Source organism: Pseudophryne corroboree, chromosome 6 (assembly GCF_028390025.1).
Source record: "Pseudophryne corroboree isolate aPseCor3 chromosome 6, aPseCor3.hap2, whole genome shotgun sequence".
Taxonomy (NCBI): Eukaryota; Metazoa; Chordata; class Amphibia; order Anura; family Myobatrachidae; genus Pseudophryne; species Pseudophryne corroboree.
Genome location: NC_086449.1, coordinates 759,269,141 through 759,287,614, shown reverse-complemented (window position 1 = coordinate 759,287,614; position 18,474 = coordinate 759,269,141).

The following is an 18,474-nucleotide window of genomic DNA, read 5'->3' as shown; positions in this document are numbered from 1 at the left end:
ATGATTGTCCAGCATCTCCAACCAGAAGATTCAAAGGTTTGCATGTTCTGCCATCTGAATCTTAATACTGTTCATCTAAAAAAAAAAAAGGTAAATTTTTTGTGTTATCACCAAGCAATTTCCCTTTTACCCAGGCTGCCACAGTGGAGGATGAGTGTTGCCGTGGTGACTGGACTGGTGTGGCTCCCATGAGTCCAGCATGAGGTAAGGACCTTACGACCACCGTGACAATACTGTGCAAAGTATCAGTGCATGGTGGGGAGAAATGTGTCACAAATTGGGGAATATAAATAGAGAACCATTGGACATAAAGGGTAGTTAGCAGGTACTAACACATAGGTTTAACCTGCATTGGTGAGAGCTACAGTCAAGTCTGTGTGACAGAGTCGGGTCAGCCATGAAAGGAGCAGAAATGAATTGTAGCCATAACTCAGGCATCCCAAAGAGTAACACAAGCCCAATTTGGAGACATGACGATGGAAAAGGGCACATGTAGAGACTGCCCAGATTCTTGGAGAGCTGTCCAGTGCTGAAATGATTTGAGCTGGAGGCAGAGAGAGGATAGTGGAATGACTGGCATTTACAGCACTACTCCGAGATACTCCACTGTTCTATTCAGTCATAGTCAGGCTCCTTACTACTCTGACAGCATTGACATCAATAATCTCAGCCCACAGGAATACTTATCTGCAGTATTAGACTGTACATATGAGGATTACACATACCTATTTTAACCAGCTGAGAGCCAGTAAAACTATTAATAATTAAACAGCATTTGTAAGCAGAGTCAGTGTAACTTAACATCTTAATCAAGAGTCCAGTGATGGAAACAAAAGTCAGTTCTAGACTTTCTTCCTTTATTTATTAAAGCTAACTATATTAGAACGTAAAACCAAAAAATCAGAACAAAAACAGAGGAAAGACCATTTTGTATCATTACAAAACATCTGGTAATTCTCCTTTCCTGCAATACTTAGGAACCATCATCTAACCTCAACCAAGATTACAGAATAGAATTTTCCTCATCAATGTAATAGTCCTAGATTTATACATAGATATTTGATTTTCTGTACTATGACAACTTTAAAGGCACCAGTACCTCTTGGATTTTATGGATGCTTCCTTCTACTGTGTGCACCAACCTTAGCTGTAAGGTTAGAAAACTGATTTTCCACAGTTTAGACAAAAACTTCTAGATAAATTGTTATATCTATTTATATATAAAAAAAAGTTATAAGAGAAGGCTTGCTAATTTGAGTGAATTTTGCTGTTTAAAGTTCTCTGTACTATAATTCATGAGTATGGGTCGTTGGGTCGACTCAACTTAGGTCGACGATGGAAGGTCAACATGCATTAGGTTGACAGGGTCATTATGTCGACATGGTCATGAGATCGACAGGTCAAAAGGTCGACATGGGTTTTTGGACTGGTTTTGATGCAGTTTTCTTCATAAAGTGACAGGGAACCCCAATTAGTGCACCGTGTCCCCCGCATGGCTCGCTTCACTCGCCATGCTTTGGGCAAGGTGCCTCGCTCCACTTCCACTGCGCTAGGTACAGATTACCGTTCCCAATTGTAGTCCACGTGGATCGTCAAGTATGAAAAAGTCCAAAAAATGTAAAAAAAAAGTGAAAAACTCATGTTGACCTTTTGACTTGTCGACCTAGTACATGTCAACCTAATTACCATGTCGACCTATTGACCATGTTGACCTAATACATGTCAACCTTCAGTGGTCGACCTAATGACTGTTGACCTAAGCTGTGTCGACCTAACGACCATATCCCATAATTCCTTAATGTCATTCGGGGTTATATAAAAGTTGCATTGCATATAGGGGGTAATTCAGACCTGATCGTAGCAGCAAATCTGTTAGCAGTTGGGCAAAACCATGTGCACTGCAGGTATGGCAGATACAACATTTGCAGAGAGAGTTAGATTTGGGTGGGTTATTTTGTTTCAGTGCAGGGTAAATACTGGCTGCTTTATTTTTACTGCAATTTAGATTTCAATTTGAACACACCCCACCCAAATCTAACTCTCTCTGCACATGTTATATCTGCCCACCCTGCAGTGCACATGGGGGGGTCACTTCGAGTTGATCGCTTGCTGACGATTTTTGAAGAGCAGCTACTGTATCAGGTGAAAAAACGGCATTTATGTGCATGTGTATGCCCCACAATGCGCACACACGACGTACGGGTACAAAGCCCTATGTGGTTGTGCTCAGGTTCTAGCAAAGTTTTTCTTTACACTGGCAGCCGCTAGAAGATTGACAGGAAGGGGGCGTTACTGGGTGTCAACTGAGCATTTTTAGGGAGTGTTTGAAAAAACGCAGGCGTTTGCTGGGCGTTCGCTGGGCGAGTGTATGACGTCAAATCCAGACACGAATAGGCTGAAGTGATTGCAAGTGCTTAGTAGGTTCAGAGCTACTCTGAAACTGCACAAACTGTTTTTGCAGAGCTCGGCTGCACATGCGTTTGCACTTCTGCTAAGCTAAAATACACTCCCCCAGTGGGCGGCGGCATAGCGTTTGCACGGCTGCTAAAACTAGCTAGCGAGCGATCAACTCGGAATGACCCCCATGGTTTTACCCAACTGCTAACAAATTTGCTGCTATGATCAGGTTTGAATTACCCCCATAGATGGTAAAGTTACATTTCAGTATCCATTAAGTCATAATAAAATAAACTTTCTATAGGGATATTCTGTGTTTATCTATGAAGGTGATTAAGTGAATGTGATATTGTGGCTATGGTTGTTGGTTAGTTCATTTTGATATATCTGGCTGATATTACAAAATAGTGATGTCATTATATTTTGAAATAAAATATTTTAATCCTGAATTGAATTAATTATCGTAATTCCCTAGTTCCATTTAAAATAAATGAAAAGTGAATTTATTATTTTCTATTTGTGTTATTTATGGCTTCTGGGGGTGAAAACTATTACCTTTCTGCTATGGTGTGGAAAAATACAGACCAGTTTTGAAGTGCCAAGGAGAGTGAGACTCTTCTAACACTTCAATACAAACAGGTAATACCAAAGTGGAAATCTACTAAAGGTCAATTTTGGTATATTTGCAGGGGTTTTTGCAAAAAAAAAAAGATGCAATTTTGTGAATCACTAATTTACAAGGATTAATTCACATGAAAGTCATGTCAAAGTGACTTTTATACTCCAAATAACGACAATTCACCATCAGTGCGGACATCATCCAAATATCATTGGTCTCATTGGAAACCGCAAATGTACTAAGAAATGTTTTTGTCAAATCAATCCACTTCACACCAAAATAGCAACAGAGTTGCACCTCAGTACACCAAATCAATGTTCTAATTTTTTTGAGCATGTTCACATGGAACAACCATTTTTTGCCTAAAACCCATCAAAAGCACCTACAAAATCGCACAAAAATTGCAACCAAGTTGCACCTCAATGCACCACTTCCAAAAAAGCAACATGTGAAATCCATTGACATTAACACTAAATTAATCAGAATGCTAATAAAAGACCACCAACTCATCTGCAGCACTCACTTTCAACCATAGCACTGGAAGGTTATGGAGTAGCTTGGATGCAGGCAGTGATTTAATGTGTATAAACGGAGGGTGAATGGCGCTCGTGTATCTGGATATTTTGTTTGGGCTGCAACCTATGGATGAAGCACCTCCAAAAATACTTCACTTGGGTAATATTGGTAAAGGGTTTTCACAGGTGCGCCTGATGTGTGAGGTATGTGCAAAAAGTTATACACTGATTTAATTCCTTAAACAATAAACAGTTTGATAAACTTGACCTAATAAATAAAGTACAATATACAGTATTGGAATGAAGAAAACTGTCTTTATTTATAGAAAAAATTATTAATTTGTAAATATTCGTGTGGTGAAAAAAACCACTACGAAGTATTCCATACTGCTTCTGATAACATTCTCGTACCCAATCCCCCCGATTCCTCCCCCCCCCCTTTCCCCCCCCCTTTTTTTTTCACCACTCAGGTCTACATGAAACTGCTGGCTGTTCAGCACTTCATGGCTACTGGGACCTTTCAGTCAGTCATGGGGAGGGTGGTAGGGTTCTTCTAGCCCACATCCTTATGCTACCTGGGCCAAGTCCTTGTCACAGTCAAGACCCTCTCCAGCAACTATATATGCTTATCTAGCCAGGAGTCACAGTAGCATGATGTCAGGTTAGCGTTTTATAGGATTGCAAGCATGCCAATTGTCCTGGTGGTTATAGACCAGAGCCAACCATAGGCATAGGCAAACTAGGCAATTGCCTAGGGCATTTGATATGCCTTGGGGCATCAGCAGCTTCTGCTGATTAAAATAATATGCGGCATGCCTATATTCTATGTGTAGCATTTCATATGCAGATACAGCCACAGTCTCACGCAGTATATAGGCATGCTGCATATCATTTTAATCAGCAGGAGCTGCTTGAGCATCCTAGTCACATAGCAAACCAAATAAGATGCATTTTCATAAAAAAAGGTGCCCGACGTTAGCATTGAGGCAAGATTTATGAGGACACATCTGTATCCAAGCAGAAGCAGAGGTCACAGTGTTAGTGGCAGTGTGAGTGCTGTGTGCATGTGAGTGGGTTGGTTGTGCAGTAGTGTTCGGAATATGTGTGAGGAGCATTATGTGTGTCATGTAAAGATGCATTAATAATGTGCAACATATGTGTAAGGGGCACTATGTGTGTTATGTGTATAAGGGCATTAATAATGAGCGGCATATGTGTAACAGGGTACTACTGTATGTGTGTCATTATGTGTATAGGGGCACTAATAATGTGCAGCAAATGTGTAGGGGGCACTATGTGTGTCATTATGTGTATAAGGGCATTAATAATGTGCAGCATATGTGTAAGGGACATTATGTGTAAAAGGGCATTAATAAAGGCTGTCATAATGTGTAAGGTGCATTATGTTAATAAGGTGTCTCATATGTGTAAGGAGCATTACTGTGTGGAATATGTGTATAAATGCATTACTAATGTGTGGCATTATGTGTATAAGGTGCTCTACTATGTGGCATTGCATATACAAAGGGCACTACTGTGTCATCTAATGTGAATAAAGAGCAATAGAGTATGGTGTAATGTGAATAAGGAGCAATTCAGTGTGATGTAATGTGAATAAGGGGCTCTACTGTGAGGAGTAACGTTTATAAGGTAAAGTGATACTACTGTGGGATGTAATATGAATTATGGACACTATAGCATGATCAAATGTTAATAAAGTGCAGTACTGTGTGGCATAATTGGAATTGGGGTTATTATTGTGTGGCCATGCCCCTTGCCAGCCAAAACACACCCCTTTTTGGGCTGTGCACCAAATGTGCGAACTGTTCCTATTTAAAATATAGGGGGTACAAACACCAAAATAAGGACTGCTATAGATGAGGGGTGATAGTGCTGGGAAAGAGGTGCACGGTCAGAGGCGGAACCAGCGGTGGTGCTAGGGGGCACCAGTAAAATTTTTGCCTAGGGCATCATATTGGTTAGGGCCGGCTCTGCTATAGACTGTATGCATATTGAGCTAAGACCACCTAGGACAAGAGCACATGTGTTCCTAACTCACCACTACATCTATTCTGGCTATCGTCATGATTCCTTTACCCTCAGTTAGCCATACCTGTGTGCAAAGTTTGAGGTATGGATTGGTAAGTATACATTCCTCTGGTTACTTCCTCAATACCCACCTAGAAATGTGGTCATGTTAACTTTCATATATTTTTTTATGTATTTGCCATACAGGGGACTCAGGGTAGGCATATTTCTCCTGGTTTCCGACTCTATTGTCACTTCCTGATAGTCCTGCAGAGCACAACTACTGTATAATGCTGCAAATAAGTACACTTAATCTGTGATAAAACCGACACTTGGCTATTATAATGTAGGTTCCATTGTCTTGATAGATCTGGAGGGATTAAGGTGTATAGTATTGATAAGATTTTAGGATTTGTGTGCTGATGCTGTGTGTTGCATAATCTGTGCCTAAATAAACCCCCTCCACTTGATTATGCAATGTACAGATAGTAATTAGGGCTACTGGTTTTATCTGGTGACTCGGTGAGCCAAAAACGGGAGGCAGGCTATGTAATTGGTGATAACCAACTACTTTACAGTACAGTATTTCACACAACATTGCTATCTCAAAAGAAACTGAGAAAGAGCTTACTATTACCCACATAACTTAGAGATAAAGTATATTAATGTATTTGTCTCATACACTTTCTTCTTATTTATGTATTTTTATCATGTCCCATACACTTTCACTGATATGTCAGTGTATTTACACATGTGTAACCCATACCAAGCACACCAACTCAATTTACACTTCTTTTAATGTGTGTAATGTTTTCAATACACTAATTGCATGTGAATAGGCTTCACATAAAATTGTTCACAAACAAAAAATTATTTACAACAAGTATAATTTGTTCAACACCACCATATACGTCACTCAATTCTCATTAAAGTGGTGTTTATGTTTGTAAATTAAGGCAGAATTTGGACTCAAATACCAATGACTTTGGTTGGTTCAACCCATACAAATAACAATAGAACATAGGAATGTATCCTGCTGAACAAATCAACCAAGAATGCTTTTTCAGCATACAAATACATTTAAAGTACAAATACAAATATTTTAAAAATGAATTATGAAATCTGCAATAAACAAGTCAACATAGCCTTACAGTAAATGCTTCAAACTTACTATAATATAATGCACAATGCTTCGTATGCAGCATTATTTTAACATTGTTTTTGGACACCAGAATAATTTTGTTGTAATTATTTTTGAAAGAATAACATAAAAAGAAAATATTAACTAGCTTTTGTTTGAGCGAATAAAACTAATGGTATTTTATTTTATTTTTTTGCAAATATAATGTAATTGTGTAGGATATTTACACAAATTTTTTTTTTAAATGTCTCCTTTTAGGTGGATGGCTGGGGGAGAATGAGGAGCAGCAAGGACCAGTACCATCACCTCTATTTCAGGCACCACGCCTGGGTGTTGTTGGTGCAGGTGAGGGGTAGGTACTACTATTGGTGCAACTTGATCCCTCAGGGAGGAGACTAACATTTTGTTGTGCAAATAACAAATTTTCATTCATTTCCCAAAGTAGATTGTTTTGGCTTTCAAAGAGACAAATAAAATGTTGTTGAAAGGCCATAATTGTATTTGTTTGTGGCTCTAAGATGTTGGACTAGAAGTCAGAGGCAGCATCAACACCTGCTTGTCTTGTTTTCTACTGTAAATCTGGTCTGTGTGAACTCAGAGATTGGGGCTATGGTGGTGTTGCGAGAAACAAATGTAAAGTGAATGTCCCATTCTCTTGTGTTTCCTGATGGTCAAGTCTTGGGGATTGAGGCTCATTATTGTGTGAGGCTAAAGAAAAACATGTGGTCAGTATGAGTGAAGGGTACAAATACAAGGGGACACATAGCAGAATGACCAATTGTGCTGTCTGGATCAAAAGAAAAATATAAAAATAGCAATGGCTCCCCCAACCCCCCAACAAAAAAAAACAAAAAAATATTATATAATATGCAGTGGTTTTGTTTTTTGACACAAGTGGAAACAGGATGAAGTCTGATGGTTTATTCATCAGCCAAAAGAAAGATACTTGTGGAGTTGAGCGCCCCATATATGTAGCTTACACTATGGCCATTTTTTTAAAAACTGTTTGAAAAGCATTAACTGATTATTTACCACTAACATAAGCAAGTCCACTGTGCAAATGTGAAAATTAATAAGTGTACGTTTGTCAAATCAAAGGGCCATAAAAAACATAATTGTCTGATAGAGAATATTCTAAACCTTTTCATTCTCCTTTGTAGATACTCACCAAGTGGCTGCGCACATGGAGGGGCTTGTGGCCCTTCCACTAGTTGCTCCTCCCCACTCCTCACTGAAGAAGACAGAGGTGGTGGGGGATATCTGCTAGATGGACCTTTAAAGAAATGTAGCCAGTTTAATATACAAAAAAACAAACAAACATTTTTTTGTAAGCACAACACAATCTTACAAATGTACTTACCTGGCTGATGCTGAAGCTGCCTTTTGGGTGGCCAGGAAACTTTGCTCTCCCCTTTAATACTTTTCCCTGTGATGATATATTTGGAGTGATGTTATTATTATTATCAAATAAAAAAAGGTTTTCCTTGAGAAAATGTGATGTTTTTTTATACTTCTTTGTTAAAAAAAAAGCCCTGCATTCACATTGTGCAAAATTAATGAGAGTTAGTCAATGAACATTGGCCTAACCATTACCAGAGCAGACAAGCAACTTTACTTTGTATTGGACTGATGTAAAACTTTCACAGATGGCAACTGAGTTATAATGCATTTACTGATGGAATAAAAACATAAACCTGCATTTTTCTTCATCACTAATAAAGGTAATCCTTTAAACCACTTCTGGGGGTATTATGGTCCACAGTGGCTCTTCATACTCCAGCCATTCCTGCTGGAAGGGGGCGCTAGCACCACTCTGCTAATTCAGCCTGGACTCTGTGGTCATCTTGCGCTTCACGTGATGTTTTATGTCCTTGAAGCGCTCTTTGACCACATCCACAGTACACTTCACTGTGCCGGAGCAGTTGACCGCCACCATGATCTGGTGCCACAGAGTAGGCTTCTTGCGGCTTCTGGTCCTGGAAGAGTAGCGATCATAAAGGTAGTCATAATGGTGCATGACTCCCTTGACCAAGGCCACATTCCCTTCATATGTAAATTGCACATTGCACTCACTCTATGTCTTGCCCACAGACACCTCATCATCATCATCCTCCTCCTCTGTGTCAGCCACAGGCTGCTGCACAGACACCTCTTCCACATCTGATCCCATCTCCTCAGCCCTCCTGCTCCCACTCTCCTCTTCCATCACAAAAGATAAAGTAAACGTTCAATCAAAGAAAATACCCCCCCCCCCCACCACCACCACCACCTCACACACACAAGACACTTCCACACAACACTCACAAATAATGAGAAGGCAAAACTTAAATGACACAGGACAAAAACAAGACAAACTTTAAAAATGACTAAGACAAAACAATCCCAGGCAACAACTGCAAAATTAACTCTCCTCTCCAACAACTGTGCAACAACCGCAACCATACTCCAACATAAACGCCACCAATGTACGTGTTCCTGTTGGTTTGTAGGAGTATTTCAATCAACATGTCCTATTTGGGGAAAAAGATGTTTTCTGGTTTGAAAAAGGAATTACATATGTATCAGACTGACCCTTTTTTTCAACATATTAACATACTTTTTGTGTGTATGCTGTACCTACCAGCATAAAGGCAAACATATCCACATATAATGAAGAAGAGAGAAAGCGAGAGAGCGGAAGTCAGAGAGAGTTAAGCACTAGCACAACAAGACCATAATAGAGATACTGTACTGTGCAAGTCACGGGCAGCATAAAAAAAATAAGTGAGTGATTATTAGAGCTTAAAAGGTGTTGTAGAAGGCAGTACAGATGGTGTAATGGTTAGCATCACTGTATCACAGCACTGAGAGTATGGGTTCCATTCTCGCCACATCCCTACCTGTGTGGAGTTTGTTTATTCTCCCCGTGCTTGTATGGGTTTCTCCCGGATACTCTGGTTTCCTTCCACAATCGAAAAATACACCTCTGGGTTTATAACAGAAGCATTTATTTATATTTTTTATTTTTGCATTAATTTTGTAGTTCCTGTAAAAGCATAGTTAAAGTGCTAACCTTAAATACTGTAGTAGAGGTGTCTGGTGTGATTGCGCCTGGATCTACTCAACTCTCCCCATGGTGGTGGATGGCTTTTCCTTGCTAGTGCAACCAGACGACCATTCACCTTAACCCCACCCCACCATCAGGAGAGTCCAGCACATTCATGAAGCAGTGAAAAGAAGTGAGCCAGTGGAGAAATTGCCCATGGCAACCAATCAGCATTGAAGTAACATTTATAATTTTGCATATTATACAATTGTACGGTGCAGCCGATTGGTTGCCATGGTCAACTTCTTCACTACCTCACTTCTCCACTCTTTTCACTGCTTCATGAATACTGTAGACTCCTTAAATCATGATCACACTTTACAACTGTGCTATTTAAGCACTTTTCACTGTGCCTTCACAGGAACTATAAAATGAATGCAAAAATAAAAAGGTATGTATAAATAAATGCAAAACAAGATGTAGATAGATAGATAGATAGATAGATAGATAGATAGATAGATAGATAGATAGATAGATAGATAGACAGGTATATGTTTATATACAGTATGCTGTAAATGTCTACTTTGCCTAAGTTTTCATATCAATGATATTTACCTACGTTTATTTCCATCTATTTGTTTATGTATGTATTAAAAATGTATGACATATATGAAAAGTCAGTAAGAAATTCAACCAAATTAATAGTATTTAATTTATATCATACATGCATAAAATATAGACAATATGAATCACATTGTACACATATCTGCCTAAGTGTGTTTCATGCCTTTTACAACAATGTTTTGATACAATTTAATTACTACACGTAGTGATTATTTAGTAATTTGCTTATCTGCAAAAAAGTGTTAGTTTAAGTTTACATATTTGCAAACTCCCTAGAGCCTTTACCTGATGTTTTATACAGCTTGCATGGAGAATCCTTGGACGAAAAACCCTACAAATTCATTGACCCTCCTCAAAGCCAGCTGTTCAATCCTGACGGACGCATCAGCTTCACTGAAACTGCTGATGCTGCACACTGAAAAGTGTATTGTGGATATAAGCATATTTGGCTTATGGCGAGGTAAAAAAAAAATGACAAAAAAAGATTACACTTTGCAAACATAGACAACAATAAGAACTAATTTTGCAGAAACTGCCAAAATATTAGCAAGCTATTAAACGTGATGGCAAAAGGAACATAACTAAAATAAGCAAAACACTAAAATAAAATTGCAAATAAAATTGCAAATAACTTGAATAATATATCTTAGTATGTGTGTAAATATATATATAAAGAGGCCAAGTCCTCCGTACTATCACATAATTCAGAAAATAATTGCTATATATCCATGTGTGCAGTCCCATAATGTCACTCCCTGAAATATAAAGGGCGTCAGCTAAATCTTAAGTATAATTAACACTGGTATATGTGTTAAACAGCGGAATAAATGAGAGGAGTAAAACCAGAAAACTCCATATGGGAAGAGAATGGGCCTAGAAACTGATAAAAAAGATAACAACATACAATATTCCAAAATTATGAAAAATAAAAAAGGAGGGATAAAATTACAGGATTAAAAATCTGCTAAAAAGGTTTAATTTAAGAAGATAAGTGGATCAGGTATCACCCATTACCTGATCCACTTATCTTCTTAAGTTAAGTTTTCTGTTTTTACTCCTCTTATCTGAGTTTTTTAGTGCGATCAGTGTTAATTTTTTAGTGCTATTATAATAAAACCATGTACATCTTTTTATCATATTAAATTGAATACGCAGTCTCCCTATATATACAAGTCACCAATGGTCGCTTAAAGTTATCTTACCAACTTTTCTCATATATATATATATATATATATATATATATATAGAGAGAGAGAGAGAGAGAGAGAGAGAGAGAGAGCAGAGCCAACACCAACACCAAAACCAAAAAGAACCAACACCAAAAATAATTATTTATACTGTAGCAGAAGAGAAATAGTAGAGCTTGTGCCACATGACAAAATGTGTTTTGTGAAATGTCTCATTGTCAGTGCAGATAGAATACAAGTGAATATTAAGGTAAAAGCAGCTTTTTTAGTTTCAGACTATAATTTATGCATTATCACTAGAACTTTTTACCTACCAAATACCATGACTAGAATATCACATACATGGAGGAAATTTGGCTACAAAGTAAAAATATGTAAAGTACCAACCAAGATCCACACACACACAGCTGTGAGTGTGTAATTTGATGAATAAAAAAAACACAAATTGATCAGTGTCTGCTTCTTCATTGAACACGGGGAGTTCATCCCTGGTGTGACATTGGTGGCACTGTTACTGGTTCACCAAGTTGGCAAGAAGCATTCTCATTTCCGATTTCATTTGGTGATATGAGAGCTGACTGCATAATGAATATTCAAAATCTTCCATTATCAAGGTAGCACTGGCATAGTGAAATGACAGTCATCTATTTGTAGGATGGCTTTATTAAAACAGAGGAGATGACATTTAGATGGTGACACATATGCGCTGAGACCATGCATAAAGTAAAGACGTGTAAAACATGAGTATATACTATACATGTATATGTTCTGTCAAGGCATAACAAGTGTATATACCAGAGCCGGATTAAGGTATGTGGGGGCCCCTATCAATAAAATAAACTATAGTAATTAAAAATAAATATATATATATATATGTACATGTATGGGGATTGCTGGAGAGCGGAGCAGAGCTGGCTGAATCAGAGAGGAAGTGGACAGTGTGAGAGGGCAAACTTGCTGAGAACGGAGCCGCGCTGTGTGGAGGATGTCCGGGCATGGGCAGTACGTGGACTGGTGGCGGCTCTGAAGGAGGGGACCATAAGTGCCGGGGAGATGAGAGGAGACGGAGAGGCGGCGCCTGGGTCCCAGAGGCAGATTGAGTCAGGGTATGCTTACCTAGCTGGCACAATACCTTATCTGGCTGCCAGTGGTCAATTGTGTGGGGGCCTCAATCAGATGTGGTTGGAGGTGCTTCCATGTAAGCAGCAGCAACAGCACCAAAACGCTACTGGAGCAAGATGCATTTAGAGAACCAGAGGCTGTCTTTGCCCCCTCTTCCCCCCCAAAATGGCATCATACTGTCAACCACTGACAGTCTGATGCCGCCTTGCATCTTCCATCGCAGACTCATACTGAACATGCGCATCGGTGCTTTGCGCTATGCGTTGCAGGCAGCAGCATTTCTAGAGAGGAGGGGACCCGTGTGCAGACTCCGTGTGTGGGCCCCCTCCTCTCCTGTAGCCGTCACCGCCGCTGTTAGCACTCTCAGACCTGAGACTCTGGCACAGTGTCAGACTCTACAATGCATGCGCAGGACTCAGAAAATGGCCTGCGCTGTAGACTCTAACACTGTGCGCTAGCAGCGGCGGTGACAGCTACAGGAGAGGAGAGGTCCCACACACATATGGACACCGGAAAAGTAACTATAGAAGAAGCGGGTGCAGTGTGTGCGGTGTGGGCCCCCTCTGGACCCAGCGGCCCGTGTGCACTGCACACACTGCACCCATTATAGATACGCCACTGGTTGACGGTCTGTTGGAACCTAAATAAGGACCAATGTTAGTAGTAATTGTACGTCACCCTATTTGTTCACAATAAAATAATATAAGTGCCATATACAAAAGAGAAAATAGTGTCTTAACAGTGTTAAGAATAAATTTGAAGCCACATTTTCAATATAAACTGTAATTAAATACAAGCACAAATTAAATTAGATATACTCAGTTTTTTTCCGCTTTAAATAAAATCAAACAGAAATATTCTTTCCTGCAGGAGTCCAAATGGAAATGGCAAATAAGTGAGCTGAATAGTCAATAATGCAGCCTCTATTGACTTACAGTAAGTACCATTAGCTGAAGCCATCAATGTGTTATCCGCCAATCAGAAGCAGCTAGACAGAGCTGACGAGATTCATCATCTTCTTTGCATATCTTTGTTTCACTTTGCAGCCGCAGCCTGATTATGGAGGAGATGTACTAAGCCTTCGAAAGTGATAAAGTGGAGAGAAATAAAGTACAAGCCAATCAGATTCTGAGCTGCCATGTTACAGGCTTTGTTTGAAAAATGACAGGAGCTGATTAGTTGGTACGGTATCTCTCTCCACTTTATCACTCTATAAGGCTTAGTACATCTGCCCCTGGGTCCGACAGAGACCTAAGCAAAATATTGGTTTAGACCCTTTCCATTTCCATTTGCCAAAATAAAAATATGATATCTCCGTTACTACATCTCGGACCGACGCTAATTGGAACTCACCCCGAAAAATACCACTGGACTGGTAAATATATCCACGTTATCGGATACCTGTTGTCTATTATTGGATTGAGCCTTGGTGTGATCTTGGGCAGTAATCTTGTCCATTACCATCTGTGAGATCCACACAAATTAGACCATAAAGATACTTTCCAAAGAAGTGGGAACAAAGACTCATGTTGCACCTACTCAAAATGTATGTGTTTTAATTGTATACGTTTCCACATTTTACCTGTGTTTATTAAAAGTGTAATTTTTAATTTAGCACACTGTGTTGCTTATACACACACACACACACACACACACACACACACACACACACACACACACACACACACACACACATATATCCATATCCAGAATTTTATTCTAATTTACCGTCTGAGCACTGTTCTTTTACATATTAATTTCATGAATCACCCTACAAAGGTGATTGGACAGAGCGACATTGCAAGTCATACATTTGTGGAAATATTTCCATCTGCATACTTCTGAGACAGTAGAGGAACAGTCTATGGGGGTCATTCCAACCCGATCGCTCGCTGCAGTTTGTCGCATCGCAGCGATCAAGTCAGAACTGCGCATGCGCCGTTGCCGCAGTGCGCAGGCGCATGGCAGTCGTCGGTGCCCAGCGATCACCTCTGAGACAGAGGCAGTCACTGGGCGGGTGGGGGCTGAACGGCGGTGTTAAGCCGCCGTTTAGAGGGAGCGCTCTGGCCAACGCAGGTGTGGCCGGACCGTTGGGAACTCCCGGCCAGCTGCAGAAGCTGCGCTTGCCGGGAGTTACTCCTCAAATACAAAGGCATCGCCGCTGTGCGATGCTTTTGTATTTATGCGGGAGGGGGGGCAGCACTGACATGCGGGGCGGACTAGCCCTGTGCTGGGTGTCCCCCCGCATGTCTGAGTTTACGATCATAGCTGTGCTAAACTTAGCACAGCTACGATCAACTTGGAATGACCCCCCATGAAAGCAGAACTAACACATTTTCTGGTCTTAAACAAGTTCCTATCTACTTTATAGAATGTTTCATAATTTTTTTTATGCTTTCATGAGTAGAGGTCTTTTGCGATCAGACCACATTTTATGGATGGAGTGGTCAAATTGAGAATAGTTGAAGTTTTATGTCTCCTAGTAAATTGTACATTGTGCATTTTCAGAAAGAATAAAGGTTTTATTTGATAACATAGTGGAAAATATGTACCTTACAGTAATTGCATTATGCAGCAGAAAAAAACCCAAATACATTTCCATGATTGATTCCATGATTGAGTTAATTTTACTCAATCAGCTCATCCCTTCACATTTATCATCTAGTCAATATAGAAATGTTATGAACCATAACTGATGTTTCCTTGCCACCTTACAGGTACCTGAGGATATCACTGATGGGCGAATATAATATTGTGCTCAGAAGTCCACTGTGTGGCCTATAATGTTGCTTATTAATAGACTACAGTGCAATCACTGCCTGTTGCTGACATAAATATGATGCCAATCTTACTGTACATCAAAACATATTTGCAAAAATTAACCTCATATTTTTGAATACCAAAAATGTCACAATATAAACACAAACAAACATCTACTATTGTATAAGGTCTCTAGGCTGCAAAGAATACTGGTGCTCAACTTTATTTGTACATCCTTGCCAGTGTTTATCTAACAGGTTGCCGTGGCTCGCTACAGCAGTGCTATCATTTTCATCATCGGTACACTGGCCAATCAGCTGTTAAGCTATATACTGCATGGTGCAAAGCATGGCAAATATTAGAGTACCATGGCTTCATGGGCTGGCTAGGAAGGGGGGCAGGGTGCCATCTGCCCCCCCCCCTCCCCCCCCCTGGCCAGTGCAATTTAAGTCTTCCAGGGCCATTTTTGCATTGCATTCCCTGTGAAAAGCTGGTCCACTTGATTGAGTCTGCCCCCCCCGCCCCCCCCCCCCCCCTGGCTGAAATTTGCCAGGCAGCCCCTGCATAGCGTGCCTCTGTCTTAAGTTTTGCCAATAATAGTTATTTGGTGTGATTTGAGGATAAATGGACAGTGTGTGGACTCATATGTAGCTAGGACCCAAGTATGAGTGTGACACTGTTCTGTGACCCCAAATGTTAGCGTTCAATTTTTCTAGAACCACAATCGAGACAATTTTTTATGGAATATATTTAATATATTAAAACATCTAAAGACACAAGAAACAGATTTCACTTCCCAATTTGAGGTCCTGATCCACATAAGCTATCCTAGCAATTAGTATACTACATCTACTAGCAAATGGCAAGCTCCCAATGAGGTTATGCGCTTAGAGGAAGATTTATCAAAGCTTTGAGAGAAATAAAAAGTATTAACCAATCAACAACTGTAATTTTCCTCTTCTTCTTTGAGTTCAGGTTCACCACCTCAGAATGGTGTAACCTGAACTGTGGAGTGGTAACTGCAAGCAAGCTCAATACTTCCCTGCTTTCTGTCTGAACCCGGCACTGGGTCCGCTCCCTGACCTCCCAGCAGCCACTACGGCATGCCGGGAGGCCAACAGGTGGCACATGCGCAGAGGGACTCCCTGTACTACCCTGGACAGCGCAGAGGAGCACTGCTGGCGGAGACAGCGTTGCTGGATAAATTTGGAGATGTTGCCCATAGCAACCAATTAGATTCTAGCTATTATCTTCTAGTAAGTGCTAGATAAATGAGAGACAACAGCATATGAGTCATCGATTCTGCATTGACTCCATAGTGTGCTCTGTGGCTTAGGCAAGAATATATCAAACCTTCTAAAGAGTGGAAAAGTGGGCAAGTAAAGAAGTTGCCCATAGCAACCAATCAGATTTATCTTTCATTCTAGAGATATACTTGATAAATGCTAGCTTGAAGCTGATTGGTTGGCAACTTCTCTCTTTGCTTGTACACTTCTCTCTTTGGTAGGTTTAATACATCCTCCTCTCTAGGGCCGGAGTGGCCATCTGGCTCTTCTGGCAAATGCCAGAAGGGCCGATGGCCTGATGGGCTAGCTGAGCAGTGCAGCCTCCCAACACTCTGCTCAGCCACCCAGCATACAGATAGATGGTGGCATGCCACAAGTCCAGGCACCCATGACTCGTGACAATCCCCCATAAGCTATAGATGCGTCTCCATAAGCCATAGCCGTGTGGCTCCCTTGTCGTGCACACACACAGACAGTGTTGAGCCAAGGCTGCTTCATGGCCAAAGTCTATCACTGCCCCTCCCAGTTTCCTATCCTTCCTTGCAAGGTGAGTTTAGCACAATATACATCTTACTGTACACAATCCTAATCAGCATACTGTAATTAAATTAAATTTAAAATAAAACAGGAATTGTCTCTGCAAACGTCCCTGATATGCCGATGCCAATATTATTATCGGTTACTGCAGAACAGCCCAACCGTCATGATAATCAGCAATCAAAGAGAATAACAGGTCAGCGCACAAATACCTACAAATTCCTTTCTCTTTAGTAGTGAATGTAGTGGATGACTCAGAAGGAATGCATCAAGATGACAACTGAAGAGCCAACATTTAGAAGATAAGCGAGGGTCATCAAGTGTCTTGACAGACTCAATGAGACTTGTCAATTTTAACTAGAAGCAGCAGTCACATTTTCAAAGGCAAATATGTTTTTATAAGTGCCGTAAAATGGTTTGGCTGCTGACACATGCACGCAGTAGTTATTTATAAGGGGAGCAAGGTGCTCTTGTCCTTATGGAAATGGATGCATTAAAATTAATATATAAAATGCTTTTAATGGAACAAAAGGATTATGTAAGGTTTCATGAACGTATCACTACAAAAAAGGACTGAAGTCATATGCAATAATAATACTAATGTTGTAAATAAGACATATTTGTTGTAACCCTACACTAAATAATCAGATATTAGTACTGATCTACTGTTATAGCTCCTGTATATCATAGACGGGCAGCAGGGCCATCTTAACGTATAGTCATACAGGGCAGCTGCCCGGGGCCCCATGGTTGTAGGGGCCTTTCAGAAGGGGCAGGCTGGGTCAAGGAACTTCTTGGTAGGCAGGTACAGAATGTTGCCTGGCCACTCTGTGACTTAAGGGCCCCATACACTAGAACGATATGTATAGAGGCTGAAATCGGGCCGATTTCCCTTGAACTCTTCCGGGAGCTTCCTGGGAGTGTTTAAATACGATTCCAAATGATTTGGTACAATGTGACTTTTTGGAGCATGCTATACATCACATAGGATATGTCAAGTGCCTAGATATCACATGGGATGTATAGCATGCATTCACAGGTACCATCAGATACATCCGATGGGCTGGATTAGGGTGCTTTAAACTTACTACTAAAGATCACAAGCGATATATCGCGAGCACAAAAACCACTGTTCGATTCCATACAATTCCAGTTGATCACAACAAATAATGAGTGCAGCGCCAACAACCTGGAGGAGTCGACCCGACACTCACGGGGCCACTCATCGGATTG